Source organism: Rousettus aegyptiacus, unplaced genomic scaffold (assembly GCF_014176215.1).
Source record: "Rousettus aegyptiacus isolate mRouAeg1 unplaced genomic scaffold, mRouAeg1.p scaffold_m13_p_7, whole genome shotgun sequence".
Taxonomy (NCBI): domain Eukaryota; kingdom Metazoa; phylum Chordata; class Mammalia; order Chiroptera; family Pteropodidae; genus Rousettus; species Rousettus aegyptiacus.
The window spans coordinates 43,685,843-43,708,540 of record NW_023416310.1 but is presented as its reverse complement, the minus strand read 5'-3'; the positions used below and the strand labels follow the sequence as shown (position 1 = coordinate 43,708,540).

General features: G+C 41.3%; 1 long non-coding RNA gene across 1 annotated transcript; it reads left to right on the top strand.

Moving 5' to 3' along the window:
- Nucleotides 1-2,370: 2,370 nt before the first annotated feature.
- Nucleotides 2,371-17,711, top strand: LOC107506919. Its single transcript, XR_004952184.1, has 3 exons — nucleotides 2,371-2,420; nucleotides 10,680-10,832; nucleotides 17,521-17,711. It is a non-coding gene; the product is annotated as an uncharacterized LOC107506919 (long non-coding RNA).
- The last annotated feature ends 4,987 nt before the right edge of the window (nucleotides 17,712-22,698 follow it).

The following is a 22,698-nucleotide window of genomic DNA, read 5'->3' as shown; positions in this document are numbered from 1 at the left end:
TTGGCACAGCAAGGGACAAGAGGAAGAGACATATGATTGGCTATGACATTGCCTTTTCCCCATTGCTTTCTATTTGTCCTACCTAGTGCTTTAGCAATATGGGGACTTTCATTGGCTGTGATGTTAGAAGAGGATAATGACCTGTAAATATCATTCCACCTATGAAAATATTTTTCCAATAACTAGATGCTGAGGGGAAACCGATGAATGGCCAAGAAAACTGAATTGTCCAGTCCTAGGGCCCTAGGCGTTCAGTTCTGAATGAAGGAGGAACATTAATACAGATGCTGATGGTCGATCCTTCTTACTTATCTTGAAGACTTTAGGAAGAGTACAGATTTACCCATGACTTGAAAAAAAGACTCTTTGATAGAATAAAATTGACTCTCAAATTGTGGAGGAGAGTTTCTCAGATTGTCAGGTGAAATACGGAACAGCCAGTTAAATCTGAATCTCAGATAAACAGAGAATAAAAATTATACGTAATTTAGTTGCTAATTCTGGTAACACTAAAGAGCTTATCTTTCTAAGAGATGCCCACATAATATAGGAACCACGTGAGCAAAGTTCGGCTGTACCTCACTGGGTCATCCTGTGGACTGAAGGCTCTTTGGAAAGAATTCAGGGCTCGATATCCCAGTATCTACTAGATCCCATTTTTAAATAACTTCTTTGTGTCCTGAGCCTCTCACACCCATCTTTGTCCACTCCATTTCATCACTGCCAAGGCATTCCAACTATTAAAAGTATTATTCCAAAATGTTCATGTGCTCGGGGATTTACTCTAGGTCTAGGGCAGGGGTCTCTAGGGCAGGAGGGGTCCCTAACCCCAGGCCGCAGAGTGATATTGGTCTGTGGCCTGTTAGGAACTGGGCCACGCGGCAGGAGGTGAGTGGTGGGCTAGGGAAGTTTCATCTGTATCTGCAGCCGCTCCCCAGAGCTAGTATCATGGCCTCAGCTCCACCTCAGATCATTGGGGATTAGATTCTCATAGTTCCGCTCCCTGGTGCCAAAAAGGTTGGGGACCACTACCTTTGGGGGTGTTTTCCCTTCGCAGTTACCTCCTATTGGTCTCTCTTCTTGGTTTTTCTCTCTCAACACTCTTTTCATACTACACCACTTCACTCTGAGCACAATCATCTGAAAATGATTTCCAAACTCCATTTCATCATGTCCCATGGGGATGCACTTCTGGTCAAAACTTTCCACCTATAGAACTTGAACCACATCTGTATGTGACCCTGGATGTTCAGCCATGTAATTTTCTCTAGCTCAGTCATATCTGTGAGTTGTTCCCTGAGTTCTTAGGAGCTGATCATTCATACCCCCTCAAAGCTCCTCACTCAGCTGTGAGAGGGTATGAATGGGTTCTAGTGAATCCTGTCAGACCTGGCCAGATTTATCAAGTAGTCAAGTTGTTTCAAGCCCAAGGTTCTTCTGCCAGAGAAGTTCAGAATGACTAGAAGACAGTGAATCCCTCTCGCACTTAGGTGAGCCCCTTTCTTACTGTTACTAATTTGGGGGCTAAAAAGAGTTCTCTGCATTTGGACTCCCGATTGAGGCAGTTTGGTTGACAGGTGTTCCTTTAAACTCCAAAATCCACTTAAACAGAGAGGGACTCAATAACCGCTGGTAATAGAACTGAAAATTTAAGTCACCAAATTCTAAATTTCTACGTTAAAATCTATATTTCCCTTCAGAACTTACCGTTTGTGTCTACAGGTCTTGTCCAGCAGACTAATCCCCTCCACTGCTGTGTTCAAGAACATAATAGAGCCTTGGTGGGAGTGAGGGTAAGATATCGGAACTAAAAATAGTAACACTATTAAAGTAGCTGAAAGCTATAATCACAGTAATAATGATAACAATGTAAAATTTCCATTATGTATCAGGTGATTTACACATATTTTTCTTTAATTCATACAATATCACCAGTAGGTATTTTTGTTACAACTTTACAGATGAGAAAACTGAGCTCCAGAATGGTTAGACTATTCACCCACAGATAAAATCTAGTAAGGTATTGGAGCCACTATTTGAATAAATATCCATGTGGCTGAAGTCATCCTAGGTCTGTCCAAAATACCAGGTCATGTCCTTCTTGTAGGTTGTTGGGAACTTTTGCTTTGTGATTACAGACTTGAAAGTTCACTGAGAGGAATGGTAAGGGCCGTACAGTAGCCTGGCACCCACAGCTGAAAGGCACTCGGTACAGAGGATCAGCTGACTGCCACGGCCACAAGGAATAAGGAAACTGGACCCAGCTCCTGGGGGTCTGGAATGTGGTTTCTCTGAAACCAGACCCTGCCTTGACCCTGGTTAATTACTCTGTAGTTATTCACACAACCGAATTCTTGCTGTCAGTCGGTCCTGTGATGCACATCAAGGCTGCCAGCAAACACAGAACAGCGCTAATCCTGGTGAGTTTGCCCCCAGGGCTGGCCAGGACGTCCTATCGAATGATTATCATGTGATGAAGCCCCAGTGCTCCTCGTCTGTCCTGGCTCTCTGGTTGCGGTGTTAACAGACTTTCCTTCTGGGGCATTAGGGAGCTGGAAATCACTCACATGGATGACACACACACCGCTGCCAGCCGGCAGCTTTACCTAGCTGAACGCCTCCCTCATTCTGGCTTGATAGTGATCGAGCCCTCCTAGTTGGAACTTGTTACCTGGGAGCTGTCCAGATCCAATGATGAAAACTGGCTTGGGTGCTGTCGTTATGGTCAATTACAGGCAGCCCATTAAATGAGGGCTGGCAAACTGAGAGTTACTGAGCTCCATTTCCAAGGACCTTTGGGTGCATTGTTTTTCCAGACTTTCTTTTCTTAACCTGCCCTGGCTCCATTCTTTTCTTTCCTATTGGAACTCATGGGAATATGCAAGGAGGTGAGACTCATGGTGCAAGTGACTTCTAGGTGGTGGGATGGAGTGGGATGCTCTGTGCTCAGATGGTAGGCTAAGTCTCTTTCACATCTCAGCTAAAGGATGGAGACTTTGTTGAGAGCCAGTGGCCTGAATCACCAGGGAGATCAAAGTATGATGAGAAACCGAGTGCCTGCAGAGGTCCTCTGGGCCCTCCCAGCACAGCGAGAGAGGAAGCTGCCTTAGATGAGAGGGCTGCATCCAGGCCCTTCCTGGCAGTTATCAGAGGCTCTCAGGTTGGACCACTTCAGAAGTTCGTCCATCATTTTAGAATAGGGTTCATTCTGGCTTTCTTTCTGGGGAATTCAAAAGTTTGCATCACCAGAATTTATCTGATCTGCTAGGTAGGGCTCATTTCTTCCCAAATAAGGGCTTCCTCACTGATACTTTAGGCCAGTGATTTAAAAAATGTGATCTCTAGACCAGCATCATCGTCTTCATCTGGAAAGGTGTTAGAAATGGAAATGATCAGGCCCCACACTAGACTGAATTAGAAACTCTGAGGGCAGTCTGTTTTAGCAAGGCCTTCCAGGTGGTTGGGAGTCATGCTTGAATCTGAGACCTACTTCTTTAGAGACGTGCTACTCAATGTGTGGTTTGTGGACCACAGCATCAACATCATCTGGGAGATGACTAGAGATGCAGGATCTCAGGCCTACTTCCCAGATCTGCTGAATCAGAATCTGCATGGAAACCGGGTCCTCAGGTGATTTGATTGGAATTTTAAAGCTTGAAAGTGCTACTTTAGAGAATGGTTCTCAACCTTGGCTGCACATCATGCTCACCTAATGCCCAGGCCCCACCCCAGACCAATTAGATCAGAATTTCTTGGAGTTATGCCCAGGTGTTGGTGTTTATTAAACATTTCCTTAGTGATTCTAGTGTATAGTCAAGATTGAGAGCAATTGCTTCAGACCACCATGGGCTCCAGAATCACAGGGAGCTCTGTCTGTTAAAAAACAAAGCAAAATAACCAGCCAACTACACACCCACCAGAAGAAAACTGGTGATGCAGAGCAGTTTCCCAGAACACATTAGTGCCTCATGGGTGTGTTGGGTAGATGTGGAATTATTGATCCCATCAGCCCTTAGGGGTGGCAGGATGGGAACTGGGTTGCCATGAGCAACTATTTGCCCTAGGGGTTATTACCAATACCATTTTCTATGTGTGCTGTGACAAGAAAAAGATTGGGGAACATGCCCTAGAGAACCTGAATAAAGCTATTAGTACTGTATTTCTGTGCTTACTATGGTGATGGGGTTTGGGGAGGGAGATGCTGAAAATCACTAACTCTGGGGCAAGAACATGCCTTTAGATATTTGATGACTTCTTTCAAACCCAGACAAATATTTTCTAGACTATCACTGCTACCTGCTATTTATTTATCATTTTTGCTATTTAGAAGTTTCCTCGCTGTTATCTGATTATTTCTCACAATAAGCACAATTATTTTCCCTTCTTTGGTGGTGAGGAAATTGAATTCCAGAAAGGCTGGGACTCCCTGGAGGTCAATTAAAAAGAGTCATTCAAGGGGTAAAGAGTATTTCCTTGAAGTCCATTGGAAAGGTCTAGAGATGTTACCTTTCACTTTACAATGGCAAATGCTACTACTGGGAGGATGGGACTTAGCCTCCTGCTTTCAGGCAGGGACTGTTTCTGCTGCTGCCTTCAGTCTTGGAGCTTGGGGTTTCCTGGGAGTACCCCAGGAAAGCTCTAAAAGAGGAACTGTTTAGCTGAATACAAAGCCCGATTGTTGTTTGGCTGGCTTTTGTGTGTTAACACTCTTCCCTCTGCACAAGTTTTCATCCTGGTGCTGGATGAACATATTGTAATTATGCTAATCATGCTGGCTGGGCAGCCTGCGGCCGAGAGGGAGGGGCGACCCTCTCCCTAATTGTTTCCTCTCCTGAAGCACTTGGTTGTCTGCCTGAGTCCCCAGACAGGCAGAGGGAAGCCTGTTAGGTTGGCAGAGCTAGGGAGGAGGCCTACATGGGGCTTCCTGTCCTGGAGCTGCCTGATCCACCTGGTTTGCAGGGAGGGATGGCTCAGGGATAGCTGCCAAGGACGGGTTGACTGGGCCAAGGGGCTTCTGCTGGATTCAGCAGGGACCGTATTCAGACTGGCCCTTGTGAGACTGTGAAAGAGGCAAATTGATCTTTGGGGTTCTTCATCTTCTCTTTGGTGGCGGTGGCTCTTCCTCCTCCCCTTCCCTTCCTTCTCTTCCTTTTTTTTTCATCTCTCCTGAACCTCCAGGCACAGTGTTTCCTTCTGGTTCGAATTTTGTTGGCAGGGAAATTTATGATAAAGACATAATTATAGATACAGATACAGATAAAGATATCGACATAGACATAGATATAAACATTCTCACAGATAGGAGACTTAATGAACAGTTGACTGCTAAAGATCAGTTTGTTAGAATACACAATGCTTAGTGAACTTATTTATCTCTCCAGGAAAGAACTGGCTTTGCTTCATGAAACAATGCGGTGGGTCATTTGGTGGTGAAAAGAAGTTTCAAGGAAGTTTCTGGAAGGAGGGGGAGGAGGGGGAGTGCTTAAGAAAATGGGAGAATTTGTTGTCTTGAGGCCAAGAGGGAATGGAAGTAGGAAAAAGGAGCAGAAGAACAGCAGGATAGAGAGTCTGACAGTTTTGAACATAGAATTGATAATGTGTACTGCATTTGTCATTACGTTGTTGGTGCTTGCCTTTCCTAATGCCATCCTTCTACGTGAACTCGTCGGTAAATAAAGTGTGCCACACATACTTCACTGGACAGTGTGGCTCTATGTGTCATGTAGGTTTGTATTCATCCAGGGAAAGAAGCTGTGTCCCACATCTGGGTTGATGTAAACTGAAAAGGAGCATTTACCCAGGGACGACCTCGAGATGAATAGCTTCTGGGCACCCACATGGACTTTCACAGGATGTGTAATGCCGGTCCAAGCCCGTTGTAAGCAGATTTTAAAGGGCAGAGTGACACCAGTCATCATTCTGCGTTACATTGAAGTAACAGCTGAGAAGGCCAACGCTGACTCTAGACTATCCCTGGGTAGAGGTATGCGATGGTTTTATTTTCTGCTTACATTTAGTCTTGTGTATTTCCATTTGTAGAGTCATATCTAGTTGTCGGGAAGGTAGCAGTTCTCCTTTTTTCTTTTTCTTCTTCTCTTTTGCATCATGCAGGTCCTTATAGAAGCAAAGGACTCCAGGGAAGCCCTAAGGTCTGTGTAACTGGTCGATGGGTTCCATTTAGCATTGCATTTCTTCTGTGGGATTCTTTGCTCAGTGTTAGTTGTGAAACTCATGATTTAATCCAAAATTTGCCAGCCTCAGCTAGGCCAGTGTGTGGTACCATGAACCAATAATAGACTGAAGATCACTATTTCAATTTATATTGTCTGTCAGTCAAGGGCCAGCTGGGTCTTTAGCACTGCGCTAGGTTTTAAGGCGTGGGGGATGTACAAAATAGAAAACACAATCTCTGCCCACAGGCAGTGTATTTGGAGAGTATATATAATCTCTTTTCCTTCAGCCTCTCCCTGTATTTTTCTTTTCTTGAACTTTTTTCTCTTTTCCTTTTGTCTTTCTCCTTCAGTCTCTTCTCTTTTTTTTCTGTTTCTGTCTCTTTAAGATTTGTCTTCGCTCACATTTTCTATAACTAAATATTTCTTTCTTTTCCTCTTCACTTCTATGGCTTTATTTTTATTTTTCTATTGGCTGATTTTCAAGGCAGGACAACAAAGAGGCAAACAACAGAAACATATCTTCAGAGCCTGACTCCTGAAGAGTCACCAGTAGGGTAAGCAGAATTTCCTTTTGCTCATACCATGTAACCTTGCCCAGGTGTTCTAACTCAAATGGTCCCTTATCTGAAAGATCTTCCCAGCAATGGGCATTCTGACCTACTAAGCAACATGAGGTTTTCCCATAACCATACACAACAGGCTAACTTTAGGGCAGAATTTCAATCCTAAATCAGAATGACCCTGGATTCTTGGCACTTTAAGCCATATTGCTAATACCCTGTGATTTTATTCAACTATCACCTGTGGGCATGACATCCTTCTCCCCTCCCCTCATTTTAAATGCTAGTGAAAAGGGGAACATGAAAAGCTCATTCCTTCTAAAAAGAATTTTGGCAGGCAGATAGTATGATTCTGGAACAGACGGTTTAAATATTATTTACATGTTATTTGAAGTCACAACATGGGCTCATGCAGATTCCTGCAACATTAAATAATTATTTAACTTGCTATTCTTATCAAGGTTAGATCAATTTAATTGAAAAAACAGAAAACCTAGGGTGAGTCGTTACCTCTAGGAAAAGAGAAGCCTGCCTCTCTAGTGGACTGTCTATACAGCTGATGGGAAAAACACTGACCAGAGCATTGTCTCCAGTGGAGCAGGCAGCCTGTAGCTCAGGTTAGAAAGCCACTGTCCCCCTATATGTGGCCACTGACCTGTTCAAGTGATTACTTTCATTTGCTACGTCAGATCTGATCATTGACCCTAGTAGGGACCGCATTCATATACCATGTCCAACAGCCAACAACCTTCTCAACTTTGAGAATGGGACTGGGGAGTAATTAAATGGAAAATCAATAATAGTACAAACCATCCTACAATTAAGGCAAATCTCATTCTACTTCCTATCATTGTTTTAAGAAAAACTGAATAAATAAACTTACCTGAAAGAACATGAGGAAAAGTCCTTGCTATGCTGAATCACTTCTTGCCACATTTTAGCCAATGATAAAGTTGGAACCTGATGTGAACCTCGTGTGGAAAAAAGTTGTACAAAGGGGGTGGCTCCATAGTGTAGTGGTTAGCATGTCTGCTTTACACGCAGAAGGTCCTTGGTTTGCACCCCAGGTGGAGCTACAGACCATACCTCAGGTGCGCCAGGCCCTAGGTGAACACGTGAGTGCCTGGGAGGAGATGCCCTGCCTCCAGAGATCCAGTTCTTAAGGGGAAATGGTGATATCCATAGGTCAGGGGTAGAAACGCGCGCGCGTGCGCGCGCGTGTGTGTGTGTAGATTAAAAAGGGGGAAAAAGAAAGTCGTGCAAAGATATATGAGTCAGGGTAGGTTAGGTTTCGATGTGATAACAAACAATCCCCAAATCTCAGGCTTATGTCTTTCATATTCAGACTCCATCAGTGGATCTTTTCACTCTCCAGGAAGCTCCTTCTCATGTGATCTAGGTTGCTTGCATCTGTTGCTATGCCATCTAGTACATGCGTCTTCCATTTTGGTCATAAAGCATGGGAAGTGCTTCCCATTCCAGCTCTTAAATGCTTCATCCCAGAAGTGACATACATCACTTCTGCTTGCAATTTGTGGACCATAGTCACAGTGCTCCTTCTAACTGCCCCTGAGGCGAAAAATGTGAGGGAACACATAGACAGTGAGTTCTAAACGTCTCTACCACAAAGCATAAATGGGACCTGTGCTATATTAAAAGATCTCATTTTGCTAACAACTAATGTTGGTGTGGTAGGAGTGTTTTAGAGAAGCTTGCAGAGGGCTGAACTTCTGGAAGGTGCAATGATCAAGGCTCTTTCAAGGCAGAAGAGCAAGAATCAGCACTAGGCTTGCTCAGGCTGCTGCGTTTAATTAGACAAGCTTGTGGAAAGGCTCCAGACAGGGTCTGGTTGCCCTAAAAGAGGACGATACCATACACGGAGAGTCCGATACTTTCCACTTCAAGTCTTGAGGTTTGTGAGGGCCCTTTAGGAAGCTGCTTAATGCCCTGTCGACACCAACCCAGGATCTGAGCTCTTCAAAGGCAGGGACCACACCTTATTGGTTGTCATGACTGCAGCAGTTTGCAACACAGTGTTTTATCCAGAGAATATTAACTGGTTACTAGCTGAATAAACTGGACAGCCAGAGTAGGTCAATAAATACTCCTTCCATGGTATAAACTAGTGCTTCTCAAAATTTGTTATGCTTGCAAATGACTTGGAAATCTGGTAAAAATGCAGATTCTGGTTCAGTAAGTCTGGGATGAGGCCTGAGATTCTGCATAACTACCAAGATCTCACACTCCACATAAAAGTATTAACTGAGAATTTCAATGGGGTGTTTTCATCCACAGAGGCCCTGTTGTTTGATTACAACAGAAGATTTACTTGGAAGGCTCCTTTGTGGGAGGCAATAATTTTAATCTGGTTATTCCTATTGCCCAGGCCAACTAATGGGAATCGTGCATGGGTCTTAAGACACAAAGAGGCCTCACTGGACTGAATGTTTTGTGAATATATGAATTCTCAATGCACCTGGTTTTGTTTTCCCCTCTTAAGACATCTGACAAAAAGTTAATAGCTTATGAAAAAGCCATATCTAAACTGTACTTTGAAGGAATTGGAAAGTACTACTTTTGGATGATTCCCTTCCCATTGCAACTCCCAAATCCAGTCCAGCCAGAGGCCTGGACACTGAGCGCTCCGCAGGCATTCAGATGTGTTTGAGCAAACAGGAGAGGCAATCAAATTACCTTAACACTAGGCACTTCAGAGCACTCACTTGAGATGACAGTTTCAGCTTCAAAAGAGGTATGCAAACCGGAATAATGAAATGTTCCATTTTATTAAGTTACTGGCCAGAGGGAGGGATTGTATTAGAAGAGAGAAAAGGTGGAGAGTTTTTAGCTTGATTTCTGTGATGCTGATAAGCAATAATTTTTGCAGAGGGGGGAAAAAGTTATCCGCTGCAATAAAATCATTTTCATAATACCATGAATGAGTTATTGCCTGGAGTAAGGCATGGCTTCTAATGGCTGCCTGAGCCTCCTTCCCCATCTTTCATGGGTCATTCCGACGTTTTTATAGTGCTGACACAAGAGAGAACATTTATGTTGCTTCTATTCTCCATCTGTCAACAGTTAGGGTAGAGTGTCACTACCTCAGGTTCACTTTTGATTTGATTTCTGTGTCAGCTTGGCATGGGACAGCTGGGTATGCTGTGGGACCAGGGTGGCTCTGGACGTCAGTTGCACCACATTTTCAGACCATGAATGATTAGAAGGTTTAAAAGTCAATCGTTTTTGTGTGAATCGGTCGCAAGTGCTACTTCCTCTCCTTCATGGTCCATCAGGACCTTGGCCGTGCTGCATTGACCTTGCTTTCCCTGGGCCTCCCAGAACTTTGCCCAAGTTCCATTTCCAGAATGTGGGACTTTATGTCTCTCACTAGACCATCTATATGCTTGGCCTTGAAACAGAAACCCCAAGAGCTAGTTCGATGCTCGAATGAGAAAAAATCCTTATTTTATGCGTGTATTCCTCCACATTTCTGCCCCTGCCAGTAGAATCCATGTGGCTTGCGGTGTAACACACTTTTACTTTTCCTATCACTTCACTTCGACCCCCACAAGATCAGAAAATTATAGAGATGACACATCTTGGTATGAAGATGACTAGATGTGGATGAATGGGAGAGATTTGATTCCTCCCATTATCTCCATGGGTTATATCAATTTTTGGTGCAGTCGGTTTTGGGAACAATTAACAATGGGAAAATATAATCTCTTAAAGATAAGTTTTGTTCTGCATAGAATCATTTACCAGAGGCTATATGGATAACTCTAGGCCAGAGGAGAGTGAATGTAACTCAAGGCTCAGTGTAGGTGCAAACTTTAGGAATTTTCTAAGAGAGAAGAAATTTATGGAGTGCCTGGGAAAAGTTTAATTTGTTGTTTCTTCCAGTTTCTTAATGCCTGTTGTTTTGTTCTATCTTATTCCTCTTCAGGAGGCCAGACAAGATAGAGCCAAGAGAATTTGGAGCTTTGTTAATATTGTGGGTGTCTTCTGAGCTCCGAGTCCTGCATGGCTTAGCTGGGAACCTCATCTATTATGAAGCGAGCTGGAATGAGGTGGACTACTTTTGTTCAACAGAGTAATGGTAGTGAAGATAATTTATTTAATGTTTTACTCACATTGCATGCTTTACTCACATTATTTCGAATCCAGACAACAATTTTGTGGGAGATGTCTTATTCTTGTTTTTCAGATGAAGGTACAGAAACTCTGAGAGGTTAAATAAGTTTCCCAGGATTTATGGATGGTAGGTAATAAGGCTGGGAATCTAACCCTCATTCTATGACCCCCCAAAACTTATGATATGTAATAAGTCTATTATATGATAAATCATATATCTGAGTTATATGATAAATCACTTTAGCTTGGGAGGAATTAACATCTAAAGTTCTGCTTGAAAAGAGGAAAGATTTTCTGAAAGAAATAATAGCAACTCAAGAACATGTTAAAAATACATGTGTTAGCATTTATTCGTTAGCATTTGTTAGGCATTTACTTTGTGCAGGGTTTTGCTCTTGTTGTGTCAGAGGGAGTGGGTGGGGTGAGGATTGGGTACTATTGTTTCTGAGATCCACGAGCTCGTAAGTGACTTCTTGACACTTACTTATCTGAGCCACTCCATTAGCATGTGATAACCTGTATTGGTAGTTACTTAAGTTTTGAGATTAAAGAATGTGTTTTCTTTATATTTTCCTGTGGTGAGATTACTGGCACTGCACATAGCAGGAACTTGATGTATATTTGATTGATGGGCAGAATGATACAGAGTGTGCTTGGATTTGCTTATATTTTAAAAGGCGGGGTGCTTTGAGGGTGAGACAAAACAGATAGCTTTAAATGCATGCAACGAAAGCTCTGTACAAAGTACCATCTGAGTCAGCTGCAAAAAACTATCCACCAGACAGTGGAGAATATTCTAGCATGAGATAACAGAGTCTGGGTACAAATGCAAATCGTTCCTACACTAGATTGAAGCTTGATTATGGAGCGCGGCCACGTCTTTGATGGAGCCTTAGTGCCTTTCGGAGCTTCTTGCTCCTGAGTATCTCATTCAGCTTTAGTTTAGGATGGTAATAACTTAAACTCCAACACTGGGATAGCCATTGATCAATGAAATGAGCTGGCAGTTTCCAGACAGATTCGTGAAATGAAATACCTCAAATTGACCAGACTGAGAACATTTTTCACAGCCTATCCATCCCTTCTGAGCTATTCAGAGAGCAAAGTAAAAGAAATTAGAACTTTAAAATTGTTGCTTGTTCAGTGGCAACCTCTTTGGGACACTGAACAAGTTGCAATTTATCTAGTTTCTCCACTAAGAGAATTGGCAACAGCAGCTGCACCAACCACCCTTAATGAGTATAGATGTGTCAGATGCTGTACTAAGTCTCCTGATCTCATTTAATTTTCACATTAAATGAGTAAGGTGGCAATGGTTATCTTTATTGTGTAGATGAGGAAAACAAGGCTCAGAGAAGGAAGTGGTTACTCAGTCACATTGCTAGGAGATAGCAGAAGAAGGACTAGGACCCCAGGTCTATTTGCTCTAAAGCCATGCTCTTAAATATTATATAAACAGCCTTTTCCCTTTTCCAACATCTCTTCTGAAAAGAGAAAACGCTCCTTTCGAAGTAGAATTTGAAGACAATGGGTTGGCTCCTGAGCCATGATCATTTAAGTGGTGTGTTCTTATGATGTGAGAGATAGGAACTATAAAAAAATGTTCTGCTATTTTTCAGTTTGGTCACCATTTGAAATACACTAACAGTTGGAACTCTTTTGCAGGAGAACTCCATTTCCCTTTGAGATCCGTCTTAGCAATGCTACTAGAAGGATTTAAATTCCTCCTAGGGGTTGGACTGCCAAGGCTACAGCTCAGTTGGCCGGGACAAGGGCAATAAAATTAGGAGGGAGAAATGATGAGAGTTGGAGGAGAGGAAGAGGAGTTTGATTAGACATGTTACACCACTTGAAGAACATCCAATTGTAAACACTGAGCTAGAAGATGGAAGAACATGACTGATGCTTTGAAGTGAAGTCAGGATGTGTCTAAATAAATATTAAGGCCAGTTAAATGTGTAAGGATAAGTGAGGTCACTAGAGGACACAGTGTAGAGAGGGCAGGAGGAAATTGAGGTAAGAATCTTAGAGGGAAGAGGAATATACAAGGGCATGCGAAGGTGTTCAAAGCTAGGAGACAAGGAATTATGTAGGATAATCATTAAAAGAGTCTACCACTTTGTTAGATGGTTAAAAGCAGTGTCTCCCACAGTTGGACTTGTGCATACTCACACGACCTTGGACGCCCTCCTAGGTGTATGGTCTGCAGGAATGGGTACATATGGACACGTGCCCATACACATACAAAAAATACTTGCGGCAGTTTTATTCATAATAACCAAATGTATGTCAATAGTAAAACAGATAATAAATTGTAGCATATTCCTACAATTACAATAGTACATAGTAATTTAAAATGAACTACCATACATGCAACAACATGAATTAATTTCACAGATATAATGTGAGTGCAAAATTTTCAGAAAGAATTTATAGAGATAGTAAAAGTTAAAGAGGATTGATTTTATTTCCTCCCTTTAAGAGAGATTTGGGATTTTGATCCTCTCTTATAGGGCAGCTATAGTAAGTCTATCCTGCTAGCCACTTTGGAGGTCGTTATAGAGTATAGACTTGGCTTCTTTCATTTAATTTGCAGCTCACCTTGCTCCCCAACCCACTGGAGTGAACACAAGTGTTGCTGTCACAGAAATTTTAGACAGGACAGACTTGGCCCTGGCTTTTGGACCAGCCCTTTGTGACTTCACCTGCTCGCAGAGGGCTAGTCAGACTTCTTGATCACATGTTGAAATTTTGTGCTTGGTCTTCATTTTACAGTTTGACTTTCACATTTAGTCTACATCAGTCATTCTTTGTAGAAGACTCCAAATAAAATACAAAAATAACTTTTTTCCCACTAGAGGGTTTTTTGTTGTTGTTGAGTGTAAATTTCATGAATATGTTTGCCTTATATGCCCCAAGGAATAATGAGTGCTAATTTGGGAATCTGCTTTGATGTGGTTTGGCTGTAAGTCATGTCTTTTAGACACTAGCATAAACTCTCTCTCTCTCTCTCTCTCTCTCTCTCTCTCTCTCTCTCTCTCTCTCTCTCTTTCTCCCACCCACACACACCCCTTCCCTCTCTACATCCCCCTCCCTCTTGTCTCCAACATAAGACATTAGTCCTTTTCTTTTTGCTTCTAACAAGGCGAGGACTCACAGGGTTAACTAAGGCCATCTATCATGTGACAAAGACTGAGCCAGCTGAGAGCATTAATTACACAGGATGAACCCAGGATGAGGAAAGAGAAAAAAAGAAGCATCCTTCTGCAGGAGAGTGAGGCAATTGAGAATCAGGGAATCCATGAAGCAGAAGAAAGATTTCTAACATCTTAAGAGAGTAGCCAGTGGCGAAGGCTGGAGGCTGAGAAACTGCAGGGTTAGTAACAAGAGGCCAGAAGTGAGGCTTTAAGGGATGGCAATGAGAATGTCTATAAAAGGCTTGGAGAAAAGATGAGTAGGAATGAAGTTTGAGTAGCAATGAAGGTTCAGGCAGTGTCCACCTGCTGTCAAGACTTTGAAATGAAAAGTAAAATTCTCCCTACAAATAAAAACGACTGAGTGTTTCCAACCATCTACGCATTTTGTGTTGGGACGGGAGTAAAACATTAGAGAGATTGAATTGTTTATTCTTCAGTCATTTGTTTTAAATCAGTGGAATTAATTCAGTGGAAATACAGTATTTACAAATAATTATTGTTCCATTTTTTAATGTGGATATTTAAAAACATATACAAAAGTGAAGAGACTATAATGATCTCAAAGATCTTATTACTCATCACTGGGTGCTAATAATTATTAATAGCTTGTCATTCTTAATACATAATCAGTTTTGGAAGATGAGTTCAGGGGATTTTAGTTATTATTGTTATTATTATTATTATTATTATTTTGGTGTTAATAGAGACCTCATGTCTACCTCTCAAACTCATTTTTTTTTTTTAATCAAAATAGCTACCAAATAGCTATCATAGAGCTATTTTGGAACTATATTTCTTACTCAGTAAGCACAAGTTGGCACAATTATGGGAGCAGGCAGCAAGACCTGCTGGTGTTGGCATTTGTATCTTCAGAAGATGTTTTCTGGATTTATTCACAATGAGAATGGGTGGCTGGTAATATTTCATCTCTATTTGTTAGGGAGATCTTCATTTTAACTGAGAATAAGAAGAAACTCTGAAATAAATGAATCTGTAATACAGACTTGCAGGTGCCAGGCAGCAGGTTAAGAAATTCTTTTTTCAGAGTGCAGGGCTTGCACCCTCCAAATCACTTGGTGTAGAATGCCACCTATTTCTATATACAAAGGCGCCTCAGTATATTGGTGATGTCCCTGACCCGGGCGGGCCAGGTCACCTTCGAAGCTCCCTGGGCACAGCTCCCTCCTCTGAGGGCTGGTCAGCCTTGTGCTTGTGCCTTTAGGAGCCCTTTCCCCTGGCAAGGTCAAGAGCTCTCGGCTATGGTGACGGCTGGGGTTTGAGAGAGGAATGTGCAGCTGTTCACTTTATTTTTACTCTCTCCTCTTCTTTCCCTTTCAAGGGTTGTCCACCCTCTACTGCCTTCTGAAATGAGTATTAATGGAATCCTCTTTACTTTTTCTGAACTCTTGGTTTTTTCTCTTAGTTTCGGATTATTTTAATTCTGCTGGGTTCTTTTTCATGTCCTTTGCCTGCTGGCCCTTGATTTGCAGTCTGGCCTTTCTTCTCCTCATGCCCTTCTTTTCTATTCCTATCATATTCTCTTGCTCGTTCTCTCTCTTCTTTGAGCTTGCACAGACTGGAGCAAATTAAAATATACTTTTCAAATTTTACTGGCTCAATTATTCTATTTTAAATGAAGCCACGGCAGCAATCACACTGATCCCCGAAACCCAGGCAATCCGAGGACAGAATGAAAACACCAGCCCTGCTCTTTCTTTACTGGCCACTTGCTTCATACGATTTTATCCTAAAGAATGTTATGGATTTAAAACATGTTGTAAGTCACAATAAAATTTTTTCTCAGTGATAAAAATGTAAATTACTGATATATTTGAATGAATTAGCATATCTTTGAGTATCTACTGGGTGCATGGCATTATGCTCATCAATTACACCTTTGAATGGTATCTTTCTGAAAAGGCTAGTATCCTTTAATTCATCTATAGAAATAAGAAAAAGAAGAATGAAAGTATTATTCAAGTATTAAGCCATGAAATTGTCATATATTTTATCTTTAATAGTTTAGCTTTATTCACATCTTCTCCATGAAGATTTTCCCAGTCATTATTTCCAGAAGATCCATTCTTAAATTTATCTGTCCCTTTATCCATCCATCCATCCATCCATCCATTCATTAATCCATTCATCTATCTATCTACCTCTATTATTTTTTCTTTCTTCCTTCAACTCACCCACCTGTTACTTACTCTTTGTTAGGCACTGTGCAAATGTTGGTTACACAAAGAATAGTATAGTCTCTGCCCTTAAGGGTAGAAGATAACTTATAATAACAGCTACTATAATAATAGCTAACATTTATTGAGCTCTAACTATATGCCAGGCATTGCAATAAACATTTAAAATAGATTATCTCATTTAATTCTCAGAGAAACCCCTAAAGTACCATTTTACAGATGAGAAAAATAATTGCTAAGCTAAGAATATAGGACATGAAGAATGGTTTGACTTTAGGAAGTACTTATCTAAAGACCACAAACCTTAAATCTGATATGCTCAGCATCATAAAACCCCAAGTGCAGATGTATCTAATTCCCATAAACTCTTCTACCATTGCTAAGATATAGGAGACTCTTTGGGGGCCACCACTGGGTTTCCAGACACAGACAGCCTTCCTTTTGGGGACATCTTCTTCAATGAAAGATTAAGTGGGGACTTTGCTGCTCTTAGTCACACAGTCCATGAGCTCAAGACTGGAAGGGAACCTGTCTCCTTGAGCCCAGGTTAAGAAAGAAGCTTCTCTCCTGTTGATCTTATTGTTTTGATCTCTGTTGTGTTTTAATAATGCGTACATATTTTTATACCCCAGCTTAAAGATTTTCTTTTATTATCTCTGAGCATCAGTCATGGCAATTATAAAGCAGTAGTAAGTTTGGAAACATAGAGAAGTTAAATACCTTGCTTAAGTTTACAGGGCTAGAAAGTGCCAGACTGATAGTTGAACCCAGTATCTAGTACGAGATACTCATCTTGTACTTAATTTATTCCACTTATTTGATACTTAACTGGATATGAGCTTATTGTATGAAGAGCAAATACTTGGAGACAGAACATTTGGGCATGAGCATACCCTCTGGCACATAGTAATGACATCATCTTGGGCACATTAAGCATCCATAGCCTCTGTGTCCTCATCTGCAGAAGTAGGATCATGGTACTTACACGAATAAGCTGCTGTGAGGATTAAATGAGATAGTGGATACAGAGCACCAATATGGTTGCCGGTACACAGAAGATCTTCCATAAATGTCTGTCCTCTAAATTCTGGTCTCCTCCTACTGGATTTTGATTCCTCAAGGCATATACCTGCTCATTGTGGGAACTCAGGAACTATCTCATAGGGCTCAGTGAATGAATAGGGCTTTGTGGAGCCTTGTGAGACCAACTTTTGTTAGCTCTTAGTTCACAAATTAACTCTCCACTTGTTCTTGATTTTAGGCATCATGTAGAAATATCATAGCATACTGGTCCCCCAAACTGGCTCATCATCATCATCATCATCATCATCATCATCATCATCATCATCACTACCATCATTATCATCATCTACAAAGCCTTCGGCAGAACAGACTCTCTGGTCACAATCTTCAGGAGGTAGGACCTGGTAATTTTTACTCTCTCCCAGGTGACTTACATGATCTACCAGTTTGGGGAGCTACTAATCCCAGAATATTTCATTTTCTGTAACAGCCAACTGTCCTATGTGGGATTGCCAGATAAAATACAGGATGCCTAGTTAAATTTGAATTGCAAATAAATAATGAATACTATTTTAACATAAGCATAGGGTTTTATGAGACTGAGCATATCACACAGAACATACTTATACTAAAAATTTATTGTTTAGCTGAAATAAAAATTTAACTGGGTGTCTTGTATTTTTATTTGCTAGATGTGACGACCCCATCCCGTAATGATGCAGACATGTGAGGAAAAGAGGCCAACATTGTCATGAACTTTCTGTCACCCTCTAAGATGCACAGTGATCTTGTAGCCAAGTGTCCCCCCAATAAAAACAAACAAACAAACAAAAGCAAAACAGAACATCCCCCCCCCCAAAAAAAAAATCCAAAAAACGTGAATTGTTAGCTAGAGGTGGCTGGAACTCCTGAGATTTAATTTCTCCCACCACAGAAATCATTTCATATAATCCAGAAATAATTGTAGACTTAGGTGTCATAGTAAAGAAGATTTTTCTTTGATAATTTCTGGCCCTGGATTTTCAGGTGGCCACCCTTTTGTCGTAATATTGGAGGATAGCCTGAGGCAAAAAAATTACTACTCCCAACTCCTCTCCACTATTCACCACAGGCCCTTTTCCCTAAGTTTATGTCACTGTGAAACCTCAGCCCTCTCTCCTCTTATTTCTTTGTATGATCTGAAAAGGCTAGAAAGATAAAAAAATGTTCTGAACTTAATCGAAAGTCTATCTAATAATAATGAGTACTGCGACGGGCTTGTAAAGAACGCAGATCAGACCCTCTTAGCCATAATGGTCCTACGGGGTAATGAAGACTCAAGTGTGCTTTAGTAGGTATCAAGCTGTGATTCAGAACTCATCTAACATTCTGATTGCTAAAGGAAATCAGTAATTGATGTGACAGAATGGCCATTATTATTATTATTATTACTTTTTTTTTTTTTTAATTCACATGTAGCAGCTAGAAGCCTGCTCCCAGCCTCCTTGGGGTATACCAGGTGTGCAGGGTGCATGTTGCCCTTCCATTAAATCTTCAAATGAGGGCTCTAATAAATTTTGCATTGAAATAAGTAATGACCACATTTAACGACCAGTTCGTCTGAGTGTTAACAGCTTGTGAGCCAACAAACTGGTCATTAACAGGTGCTAACTTCTGCTTTCTGGTTTAAACAATCTATTCTCATCTCTCTCCTTTTGGGTTAGGGGCTTATGCAAATTCCTGGCTAGTTTTTCATTTTTCATGTCATCTTTGTTTCTTGTTAATCAGTTAGATACCTCTCCGCTAATGGCTCCACTTTTCTAGGATTATTTCTTATGTAGTCCATGGACGAATGAATTTTCTTAATTCATTTTTTTCCCTGAAGGATGAACATATCCTGGCATATGCTGGTCCCGGAATGTATTAGGTGACAAGTCCTAGAGAAAAATAAAACACTCTTGAAACATGAAACCTGCTACTCTGGAGAAGGAATGCAAATCGGTTGAAAATATCATGGGGTTTGAGGCAGCATTTTGTTTGCTGAGGGGATGTGACAAAGATTATTGTCTCTGTGCTAGAAATGAACAGATATTTGAGGAGCATGTGATCGGCCCACTGTTAGTCCAACCAACATGTACCTGTAATGGGGCTGAGCCTTCTGGAGAAATCCCCTTCTCTGTCTTTCTTGTTTTGGTTTTCTTGTGTTTGTCGGATTATTGGTCACTTCAAAAGACATGCTTTTCTCTCTTGACATACCCTTGGGGGAATGGGGCTGGGAGAGGGTCCTGTTGGCATCATTTCACTGAATTAGCTTCCTGTGGACAGAAGGGAAGGCAAGAAACAGAAGTCCAAGTTCTGGCCAGTAGGAATCATCTTTAACATCTTGTGTGGATGGAGGCTGCACTGGATTACACACTGTTCTCTCTAATGCAGTGCTTCTCAAACTGTTTGTGGCAAAGAGCCATTAAAATAATCCAGTCCATCATAAATGGATAATTTGTAAAATTGATGTCCTGGCAATGTGAAATTGCTATACAAGTTTTCAAAGGCTTCCTCTCACTTTCTGTACTTATTCTATCATGGTAACCAGTGCTTAACCGGTATCAGTCCATGAACCACACTTTAGACAGCTCTGTTCTCGTGAGCTTGAGACTTTCTTTTTTATAGCTAGGAGGATTAGTGGAAGGAGCTGTGTCTCGTTGCAATGTTCATTTCCTTGGGATGCCTTTAATGAGGAAACGTGGGCAATGACCTGATAGGTTTTGGAACAAGGGACATTTGGCTCAGCTCTCTGTATTTTTAGCACAATCTTCTATGATGTTTGACTGACATGAAGGAAGTGACTTAGTTAAAGTAATTTTCTCTCCTGGGTGTTCTTCAGACCAGAGTGGCCAGAGCACTTGTCTTCAGTAATCAAAGCTCAGAAGCAGTGACAAAGGCACCTGGCCTGGTGGTAGAGTTGGTGTTTGGGGAGGAAAGCTTAGAGTGAGCTGGGTCCTATCACACATGGAAGCGATTCATTAAACGGGGCCTTTATAAGGTTCTGTGTACTTTATAAATGTTAGAATTTTAAAACTTAATAATGTAGCTTGTAGGGATGATGGGAACAATATGTAAAATGGCATTTAAAGGCACATTGCAGTTTTATTCTCAGATGCTATGAAATTTAATTGTATTAATATGCTGCAAGGTACTATTTATCTTCCTGTTTATGGTTATTTTTAGTTTGCCAGAGAAAATGAAATTAAAACGCACTGTTTAAATTGTGAGTGGAGTTCAACACTTTAATACATTTCTTTTAAAGTTCATTTACATATTGTTCAAATCATATGGAAAAGTAAAACTGTTAAAGTTAAAAGTGAACTTATACTTTATAAAGGCTTGATATTGTTTAATGGCCAGCTATAATCACATGACTATCAACTTTAATTTATATCAGAGAGTTTGTGAAATTTGAACTAAAATGTCCCTGTGTTCTAGTTCTAGCACTATAACCCTTACAGCTCTTTTTTTCCCTTGCCTGTGTTCTCCTCATTAATATACTTGCAGCCTCAGGAGTTTAACCTATCTCTTTAACTAAAATGAATGGAATACTTGCTACGATGAGGTAAGGTGGTGGACACTGAGAAACCAAAAGGAAATAAGAAACATGCCCTACCATGTCTGATACTTGCGGTGGAGTAGAAACATCCAGCAGAGACACAGCTGGGTACTGCGAGATGCAGATGAGGAGGTAATCACTCTGGATAGTGGCCTGCGGTGAAAGTGGAGGCTTGTGGAGAGAAAGGATGAACTTCTAGGCAGAGGTCAGCAAACTTTTTCTAAATAGGGTCAGATGGTAAAGATTTTAGGCCATGCTCATCGGATAGTCTCATGGCTGTGTCCCAATGAAATTTCTATTTACCAAAACAGGCGATGCACCAGATTAAGTGTATGGTCTATAGTTTGTCGAGCCCTCTTGCAGACTTTGAAGGGAGAGTAATAATTTAACAGGTTGAATGTGGGAGTGGAACTGTGTGTATGTGGAGGGGGCTGTGAGTGGGTAATGAAGGAGGACACATGTTAACAGTAATTATAAAGGGCAAATGGCCAAGGTATAATAGGGGACAAGGTATTCTTAGGGACGTAAAGGAAAGAAGAACCTGCATGCTAAGCTGAGTAATCTGAACTTTAACTTGAGGGTAATGAAAAAGAAAATTGCCGTATCGACTAAGGCAGACCAGGCTATGTGGCAATAAAAACAAGACAAAACAAAGCAAGGAATTATTTCCAGAGTCTTTTGACACAATTTCTTACTTCTGGCACACATGAATTTTGATGTGGTTGGAACCAGTCTCCAGGATGATAACCAGTTATCCTCCATCTGGTGACTCAGTAATCCAGGCACTTCTGTTTTGCAGCCCTGTCATTTCCATACTTGGCTTCCTGGCTCACCCAACAGGTAAAACAGAACTTGGAAAATTCACACTTATTTCTCAATTCCTTGGTCTAGAGTGATACTCTCTTTTTCATTCATAATCTAATGTCCAGAGCTCATTGCGTGGTTGTGTGCAACTGTAAGACGGCTGGAAAAGAAATGAGAATATTCTCTACCACATTGTAGGCAGAGGAAGCCAATGATAGTCCAGGAGGAAGGTGGCAAAGAAGTAATATGATAGCGTACCTGTGGAAGAGTAATCGAGAGGTTGGGAGAGCTAAGGAGACCGGGTAGGAAGTTTGTTCACGAATCTACTTAAGAGTCAATAAAAGTTTGAACTAAGGTGGCGATAATGGAATGGGAAGGAAATGAAATATGTGTGGGAATTCAGTCCTGGTTGAGTATGAGGACAAAGAAAAGACTGAACTGAAAAGCGTTTCCTTGGATTATAGCTCAGGAATATGTTCAGGGAAGTCAGAAAAAAGAGATATGTCATAGAAGAAGATGTACAATTCAATTTTGGGTCCTGTTGATTTTAGAGAGCTGGGTGGACATTCAGGTAGAAGCCTCTGACAGAGTTGAAAATTGGGACTGAGAGACTGTACATGCAGTAATTGATGCTGTACGGATAGATGATGTCACTGAATTACAAAAATAAAGAGACATGGGTCAGCTGGGAGGGGAATGAGGACAAGGCAGGAAGAATAGGCACTAACCGAAGAATAGCAAGATAGGGATGCTGTCCTTTCATGAAATCAAGGTGAGAGAATTTGGGAGCATGTTCAACACTGTCAAAAGCTGCAGAAGGGTGGAGAGGCATATTGTAAGGAATACTGCAGAAGCACTGCTAGTTTCTCATGGATGTCCTATAGTGTTTCTGGGTGTCCCTTGCACAGCTTCAATGCGCTTTTGGCTTCAACTGCCTATACCTGTGACTCTTCTTGTTAAGGGTGCCTTCAGGCTACCTGAGCAACTGTGCTGGCATGCTCAGAAAGGAGGAAGTGCTTGGAATTTACCTTC